The sequence below is a fragment of the Carassius gibelio genome, chromosome A18, assembly GCF_023724105.1.
Source record: "Carassius gibelio isolate Cgi1373 ecotype wild population from Czech Republic chromosome A18, carGib1.2-hapl.c, whole genome shotgun sequence".
NCBI classification, from domain to species: domain Eukaryota; kingdom Metazoa; phylum Chordata; class Actinopteri; order Cypriniformes; family Cyprinidae; genus Carassius; species Carassius gibelio.
In genome coordinates, this window is record NC_068388.1 from 7140787 (window position 1) to 7149301 (window position 8515).

Here is an 8515-nt window from a genome sequence, read left to right on the forward strand (position 1 = left end):
GCAGCTGCCATTGATAGAGGACAATCCGGCCTCATTTAGCTTCAAATTACCCCGGGAACTATAACACCCACAATCACCTTCAACATGGCTGATTCTGCTCCCGCATTCAGCCAATCATAAAAGATACAAATATTTTGGATATCATTTCTCACTGGTTATTCTCTCAATAAGTGCAATTTTATGGTCAGTTGACTGGTAGTAATGGTATCCTTTAAGACTGATTAAGTTCATTAGTTTCGTCACTCAGGACACACAGTGAAGCGAAGGATATCTCCATCTGTTCATCTTTTTCCCAGGACATTGCTTATATCCTATTCATCTGCCAACATCTGCTAGTAGTCATCATGATATGGATAAAAATGGAAGCCCTGTTCAAAATTCAATCTTTTGTTGCCATTTGCCCTCACAAAGAGAAATGAAGCAAGTGTTATTAATTACTACAGCTAGGGCCCTGATGTTCCAGCCCTAAGATAAATGGAGAGAAAGAAAGAGACGGATTTCAAAGGTTTTAATACATTTTAAAGTTTAAGAAGGATGTCTTAGAAGATTCACCTGCCGATACATTTGTGAACAGTGCATCTATACAGGTCAATATATGATTGAACCATTTATATTCCTTTACATAAAGGGCTTTGTTGATATTATTTAATATAACCTTAGATGTCTCATATTGCAGACCGTAGCTATTGAAATAAATTTCAAACCAAATCACGTGGCACTTGAAAATTTCACATGCCACATTGCAGTTTCAGATATTTTTCCTAGATGTTTAAATGAACAAAAAGTCACTTTCAACCATCCTTTCATTTCCTTTATACACATGAGCAAATCCATAGACTTATCAAAAGACAGTAAAATCACTTTTCCCCTCTCTATACCCCCTTTTTTTTTTTGGACTAAGCTGTCTTCCAAGGTAACCTTTTCTGTGAAATCCTCTGCCTCAATGACTTATTGTATGAATTCAGCGAGGTATTAAACCGCATATTTGCTCATTTCAGCCCATTCTCATACCCATCTTTTCACATGCATTTTTATGAGCGCCCTGCAAGCATACAAGCTACTGTCTCAATTTTAAAAAATGGTTTGCGAGAAGACCTCAGGTAGCACATCAATATGTGGAAATGAGAATTCCCATATTTTCTGCATGTGGAATCCATAAGAATGGCAATCAAACAGTAAATTGATTAATGTGCTGTTAGAAAATGTTCAACAAGTCAATAGAACATTGTATAGCATGTGCTTTACTCAACTGTAATGACAAGCTCACAGCCATTAAAAAGGATGTAAAGTGTCTCCTAATCCATCCTGCCTGTAATTGCGTATTAACAAATGGGCACTAAAATGTTAATGTGCAGTTGGCTAGCAGCTGTGTGTTTGCTGATTAACATGTTGTACTGACTTTAAGGTCACTATATGACACTTTGAGGTCTAGAAGGCCTTTTGTTTTGATCCTGTGCTGCTATTCTGGACAGGCAGATCACTAATGCCTTTTAAAGTGATGCAGTATTAATAACAACTAGCATTATATTACGTAACTTGTGTTATATAACAGTTCATTCCGGTCAGTGGAACAGCAAGTCAAAAGTGTCTATAACAGTCCAACAGCACTGAGACTTTTCTCTGTTTGTATCACTAGGCTTGTCTATGTTTGCATGTTTAAGACAGAGTCTGTGTTTTAGTAGGGGGTGTTTTTCATTGCCTCTTTATGCAGGTTCCATCCGTACATCAGTGATGACATGACAATGAGTCATTACTCAATCAAGTCACTCAACAACTCAACAAGTATCTTTATAAGTCATTTAATTATTACTCAGCTAATTTGTCCAATAATACAGATTCAGCCTAAAAAAATGGCTTTATGGATGAATCATTGAATGATTTGTTCAAAATCACTCATTCATTTAGGACCAATAGACTATGTTGACTAATAGACATATTGACTAATGGCTCCCCAAAGCACTCCACTAATGCCATCTCGAATGTGTAATTTAATGATCGCACACATACTCTCTTCCGCCACCATAATCCCCTTTTCTTTCACTTATTCCATTTCTTTTCTCAATTTCAATCGTGCATGATAAGCTCCAGCATTAATCCTGAATGTCGGAGAGAGCCACAGGCCCGTTCTTCCCTCCATGATGTGATGTGCAATATTTACACATGGCAATCAACACACACAGCCTCTGTTCTCTACAGGGCTACAGATTGTATCATTACAGTGCAACATCACACATCCATCAGTTTATGAATCCAAATTATTGTGCAAACATCAGTCATGCCCTCTGGTCAAATTTGTCCTCTGACAGTTACTGCTTAGAAAGGGATTAAATTTGCTCACTGATAACAAACACAGGCAAACACCACACCTGATCAGAGCTTCGTCATTCAACATTGCCACCAAATTAAAAAAGAAATAAATAAATACAAATACAGGAGGGTACAAAGTTGTATCAAAAATTTTGCTTCATTTTATATATATATTTTTTTATAATTTGACACATTTAAATGTCAATTTATTTTATTATCATAGAAATTGGAGTACAAAAATTGTAAAAAAAAATAAAATAAATAATAATGATAATAATTTAATGCATATTTTATATGGCTAACTGTATTATTGGCATGAGAGACAAAAAAATGTCTTATATTTACATTATATTTACATTTCTGATATTATTACACACACACACACACACACAAATGTGTATATAAATAGATACTGTATAAATAAATACAAATAAAAAAGACTTTCACCCTGGTCTCAAACTTAGCAGTGTATTGTACTGTATTTTAAAACCAGAATATAGGGGGGAGAGGACTGTAAAATCATAAAAAAGAGATTGAGAGATGCATGGCATTGAATTAATTTATTAATTTATTTATTTTGCTCCTATTATTATTAGTATCATCTGTTTTTAAAATGTTAAATTATATTATAACATAAGAATTTGAGTGCAAAGTTGTAATGAGAAGTTCAGTTTATTTTCAGATTTTCTTGTTTTCGAGTTTGATATGTTCCAAATATTTGATTAGTAACTTAGGAATAGTACAGAACATCATATTTATATTTTTTTATATGATTATATTAATTGTATTTAATTGCTTTACATTTTATCTTACTAATTAATTATTATATTTTACTGATTATTATTCAAAGATATATAATACAAAAAAAAAAAAAAATACAGACTTGCACTGTGGTCTCAGACTTGTGTACTCAAGACCAGAAGAAAGCAAAAAAAAAAAAACAAAAAAAAAAAAAACAAAATATATATATATATATATATATATATATATATATATACTATTTGAATGTGTGCAGGCAGTATGTCTTGTTCAGAGACAGCACTGGCCTCAGGGAATGGTTGGATGGCATGAATTAATGGCGCATCTTTGGACAAGAGGTTGCACCACTGCCACAGGGCTGTGGTCCAGCATTCTCCGCATACTGGCTTGTATTATCTGGCAGAGCATGGGTGGATGACCCAGGGATCAAGGCTGAAGTACAATTACTTATTCAGTAGCACTGTAACCGCCCTGAGATATGCACTCAACTCTCACCAACCTTGTAATGTTCAAACTAATGCTACAGCACCATATCTGGAAAAGCAGAGCGCTGCCCACATACAGGAGGAGAGAGACTTTTGTATTCAAAACAAACATAAAGCTAAACTTGGCAAACCTAAGATAAATATACACATGATTAACATGATGTATGAAGTGAAATAAAACTGTAAAGATATTCAAATCTCCATATACATCGGGAAGAAGGAGGCGGGAACCGGCGGACAATCAAAACACTTTAATATTCAAAATAAACAAAACAGCGCGTCAGCCCCTCGCGGCGACTGACGCGCACAAATAAAAGCCAAAACATAAAATAATATCCCAGGCCTGGTCCTCTCTCGTCCTTCACTAAAGACGCTCCAGTTTTATATCCTTCCATCTCCTACGTGGGACTCGATACTGGCGGTGGGGCGCAGGTGTAGCTCATCTCCAATCACTACACCTGGCCTCACTCCTCGTTCCCACGCCTCTCGGCCCCGCCCCACTCGACACAAAAACATTTTGGAGTTACATCAAAAATGCATCAAATTGATCAAAGTGACAGTGAAGACATTTACCGTATTTTTCGGACTATAAGTCGCACCTGAGTATAAGGTGCATCAGTCCAAAAATACGTCATGATGATGAAAAAAAAAAACATATGAGTTGCACTGGACTATAAGTCGCATTTATTTAGAACCAAGAGAAAACATTACCGTCTACAGCAGCGAGAGGGCGCTCTATGTCTTCAGTGTAGACTACAGGAGAACTGAGCAGCATAGAGCGCCCTCTCGCGGCTGTAGACGGTAATGTTTTCTCTTGGTTCTAAATAAATGCGACTGTTTTCTGTTGGTTCATTTCTCTTGGTTAATTTCTCTCGGTTCATGTCAAATTAATTTTGATAAATAAGTCGCACCTGACTATAAGTCGCAGGACCAGCCAAACTATGAAAAAAAGTGTGACTTCCGGAAAATACGGTACAGTACAATGCTACCAAAAAAATAAAAATAAAAGTGTAGGTAAAATAAATGATTACTTTTTACTTGACTGTTAAACCCCTTTTTAAAAATGAGTTTCTATTCAATTTGGTCTAGAATTTTAGAAGATTAATCCTTGAAAATCTTTATTTTTCACTTACCCATTTACAAATATTAATACATTAAAGTATGTTGAATTATGTAAAACACTAAAACTACATCTTAAACTGAAAGAAACAGAAAGTCAGTCATAAACCCTGAACAGTTCACACAGACTGAAATCTTACAGTCAAATCTTCCAGGTAAGCGCTTTGGCACAGTATAACCTTAATCAGCCTTAGGAATGAATAAATTACCAAACCATTTGCCTCCATTAGCCTATGCAGATGAGACTGAGAGAGAAATGACACCTGACCTGCACTGGGGAAGCAGCTGCCATTGATAGAGGACAATCCGGCCTCATTTAGCTTCAAATTACCCCGGGAACTATAACACCCACAATCACCTTCAACATGGCTGATTCTGCTCCCGCATTCAGCCAATCATAAAAGATACAAATATTTTGGATATCATTTCTCACTGGTTATTCTCTCAATAAGTGCAATTTTATGGTCAGTTGACTGGTAGTAATGGTATCCTTTAAGACTGATTAAGTTCATTAGTTTCGTCACTCAGGACACACAGTGAAGCGAAGGATATCTCCATCTGTTCATCTTTTTCCCAGGACATTGCTTATATCCTATTCATCTGCCAACATCTGCTAGTAGTCATCATGATATGGATAAAAATGGAAGCCCTGTTCAAAATTCAATCTTTTGTTGCCATTTGCCCTCACAAAGAGAAATGAAGCAAGTGTTATTAATTACTACAGCTAGGGCCCTGATGTTCCAGCCCTAAGATAAATGGAGAGAAAGAAAGAGACGGATTTCAAAGGTTTTAATACATTTTAAAGTTTAAGAAGGATGTCTTAGAAGATTCACCTGCCGATACATTTGTGAACAGTGCATCTATACAGGTCAATATATGATTGAACCATTTATATTCCTTTACATAAAGGGCTTTGTTGATATTATTTAATATAACCTTAGATGTCTCATATTGCAGACCGTAGCTATTGAAATAAATTTCAAACCAAATCACGTGGCACTTGAAAATTTCACATGCCACATTGCAGTTTCAGATATTTTTCCTAGATGTTTAAATGAACAAAAAGTCACTTTCAACCATCCTTTCATTTCCTTTATACACATGAGCAAATCCATAGACTTATCAAAAGACAGTAAAATCACTTTTCCCCTCTCTATACCCCCTTTTTTTTTTTGGACTAAGCTGTCTTCCAAGGTAACCTTTTCTGTGAAATCCTCTGCCTCAATGACTTATTGTATGAATTCAGCGAGGTATTAAACCGCATATTTGCTCATTTCAGCCCATTCTCATACCCATCTTTTCACATGCATTTTTATGAGCGCCCTGCAAGCATACAAGCTACTGTCTCAATTTTAAAAAATGGTTTGCGAGAAGACCTCAGGTAGCACATCAATATGTGGAAATGAGAATTCCCATATTTTCTGCATGTGGAATCCATAAGAATGGCAATCAAACAGTAAATTGATTAATGTGCTGTTAGAAAATGTTCAACAAGTCAATAGAACATTGTATAGCATGTGCTTTACTCAACTGTAATGACAAGCTCACAGCCATTAAAAAGGATGTAAAGTGTCTCCTAATCCATCCTGCCTGTAATTGCGTATTAACAAATGGGCACTAAAATGTTAATGTGCAGTTGGCTAGCAGCTGTGTGTTTGCTGATTAACATGTTGTACTGACTTTAAGGTCACTATATGACACTTTGAGGTCTAGAAGGCCTTTTGTTTTGATCCTGTGCTGCTATTCTGGACAGGCAGATCACTAATGCCTTTTAAAGTGATGCAGTATTAATAACAACTAGCATTATATTACGTAACTTGTGTTATATAACAGTTCATTCCGGTCAGTGGAACAGCAAGTCAAAAGTGTCTATAACAGTCCAACAGCACTGAGACTTTTCTCTGTTTGTATCACTAGGCTTGTCTATGTTTGCATGTTTAAGACAGAGTCTGTGTTTTAGTAGGGGGTGTTTTTCATTGCCTCTTTATGCAGGTTCCATCCGTACATCAGTGATGACATGACAATGAGTCATTACTCAATCAAGTCACTCAACAACTCAACAAGTATCTTTATAAGTCATTTAATTATTACTCAGCTAATTTGTCCAATAATACAGATTCAGCCTAAAAAAATGGCTTTATGGATGAATCATTGAATGATTTGTTCAAAATCACTCATTCATTTAGGACCAATAGACTATGTTGCTCAGTGATTAAGTCAATTTGCATATTTTCAAATGCATTAAACATTTGAACATACATGAACTAAGAAATTAACATGTCAATCAACACGAATTCAGATTTGATCCATTTACTTAAAGATGTACATATTGTGCATAATTCAGCACATATTAGTCTTTAAAAAAATGGAGAAAAAAACAACAACAATGTAGTGTTTTGTTTTAGTGACATAAGAATAAGAAATATTGAACATTATTTACAACATTAATAATCCAGGCAGACTGAAAAAAGGTATACTAAGTGTACTAAGCTTCTTGTGTATATGGTATTTTCCATATGGTATTTTTAATCCCTTCAAAATAATGGGTAAATACAGTGCATTAATAAAACAGACCCTCCACCCCAATAGGTAGTAACTTGCTCTACATCTTGCTTTTCTACTGCAGAGACATGGTTAATAATGTTAACCAATGGCTGTTTGGTTTATATTATTATCAATAAATAATACATACTAATAATCGGTAACACTTTAGTATAGGGTCTAATTCTCACTAATAACTAATTGCTTATTAGCATGCCTATAATTAACATATTGGCTGTATATTAGTGCTTATAAAGTACATATAATGCATGACATCCATAATCCTACCAAATACCCTAAACTTAACAACTACCTTATAAACTATTAATAAGCAGCAAATTAGGAGTTAATTAGTCATTAGGCAAAAGTCATAGTTAATGGTTAGTTAATAGTGAGAATTGGACCTTAAAATAAAGTGTGACCTAATAATCTTTTTTAAGATTTGTTACTGTGAATTGGGGTTACAATTTACTGAATTATTATAGTTTGGAGACTCATTCTAGTGGTCACATTGTCTTCAATAACAGCTTAAAAAATAAGCATTTTATTATCTCTGTGAGTGTGTGTGTATGACAGCATCATGGTTTGAATACCTTGTAAAGCTCAAATACAAATATGTCTTTGATGAGCAACACCTTTAGTCCTCCCTAGATTTGTCCCATAAGTCCTCAATATCCATCTTTTCAAGTAGTGCTACTAGCACAGTAAACACATTAAGTCATAATCTCCAACTGAATTCTTGTTCCCTTCAGTTTTGAGGCTTATAACAATGCTGGGTATTCATTTTACTTGTGTATAAAAAAAGCCTCTTCATGCAGGACTCTTTACACTTAATTTCCTGTTCCAATATGTTTTTGTGAGACAGTAAAAATATCGTAAAACCATGCAAATAATGCAGAACAGACACATATTTTCAGCTAAACAAGCCTTAGAACTGGGCAAAACTAATCAGAAGAGGACAAATGAACTGCGTTTTAACCATTGTGTGAATGCTATACTAAGTTGTCCACCAGTTGCCATGGTAACCTCGTGTATTTGCCTCATAATAAGGCACTTAATGTTGTGAAGTACAAGTGCTTCTCAATAAATTAGAATGTCGTGGAAAAGTTCATTTATTTCAGTAATTCAACAAATTGTGAAACTCGTGTATTAAATAAATTCAATGCACACAGACTTGAGTATTTGGTTCTTTTAATTGTGATGATTTTGGCTCACATTTAACAAAAACCCACCAATTCAATTCAAATCTCAATAAATTAGAATATGGTGCCATGCCAATCAGCTGATCAACTCAAAACACCTGC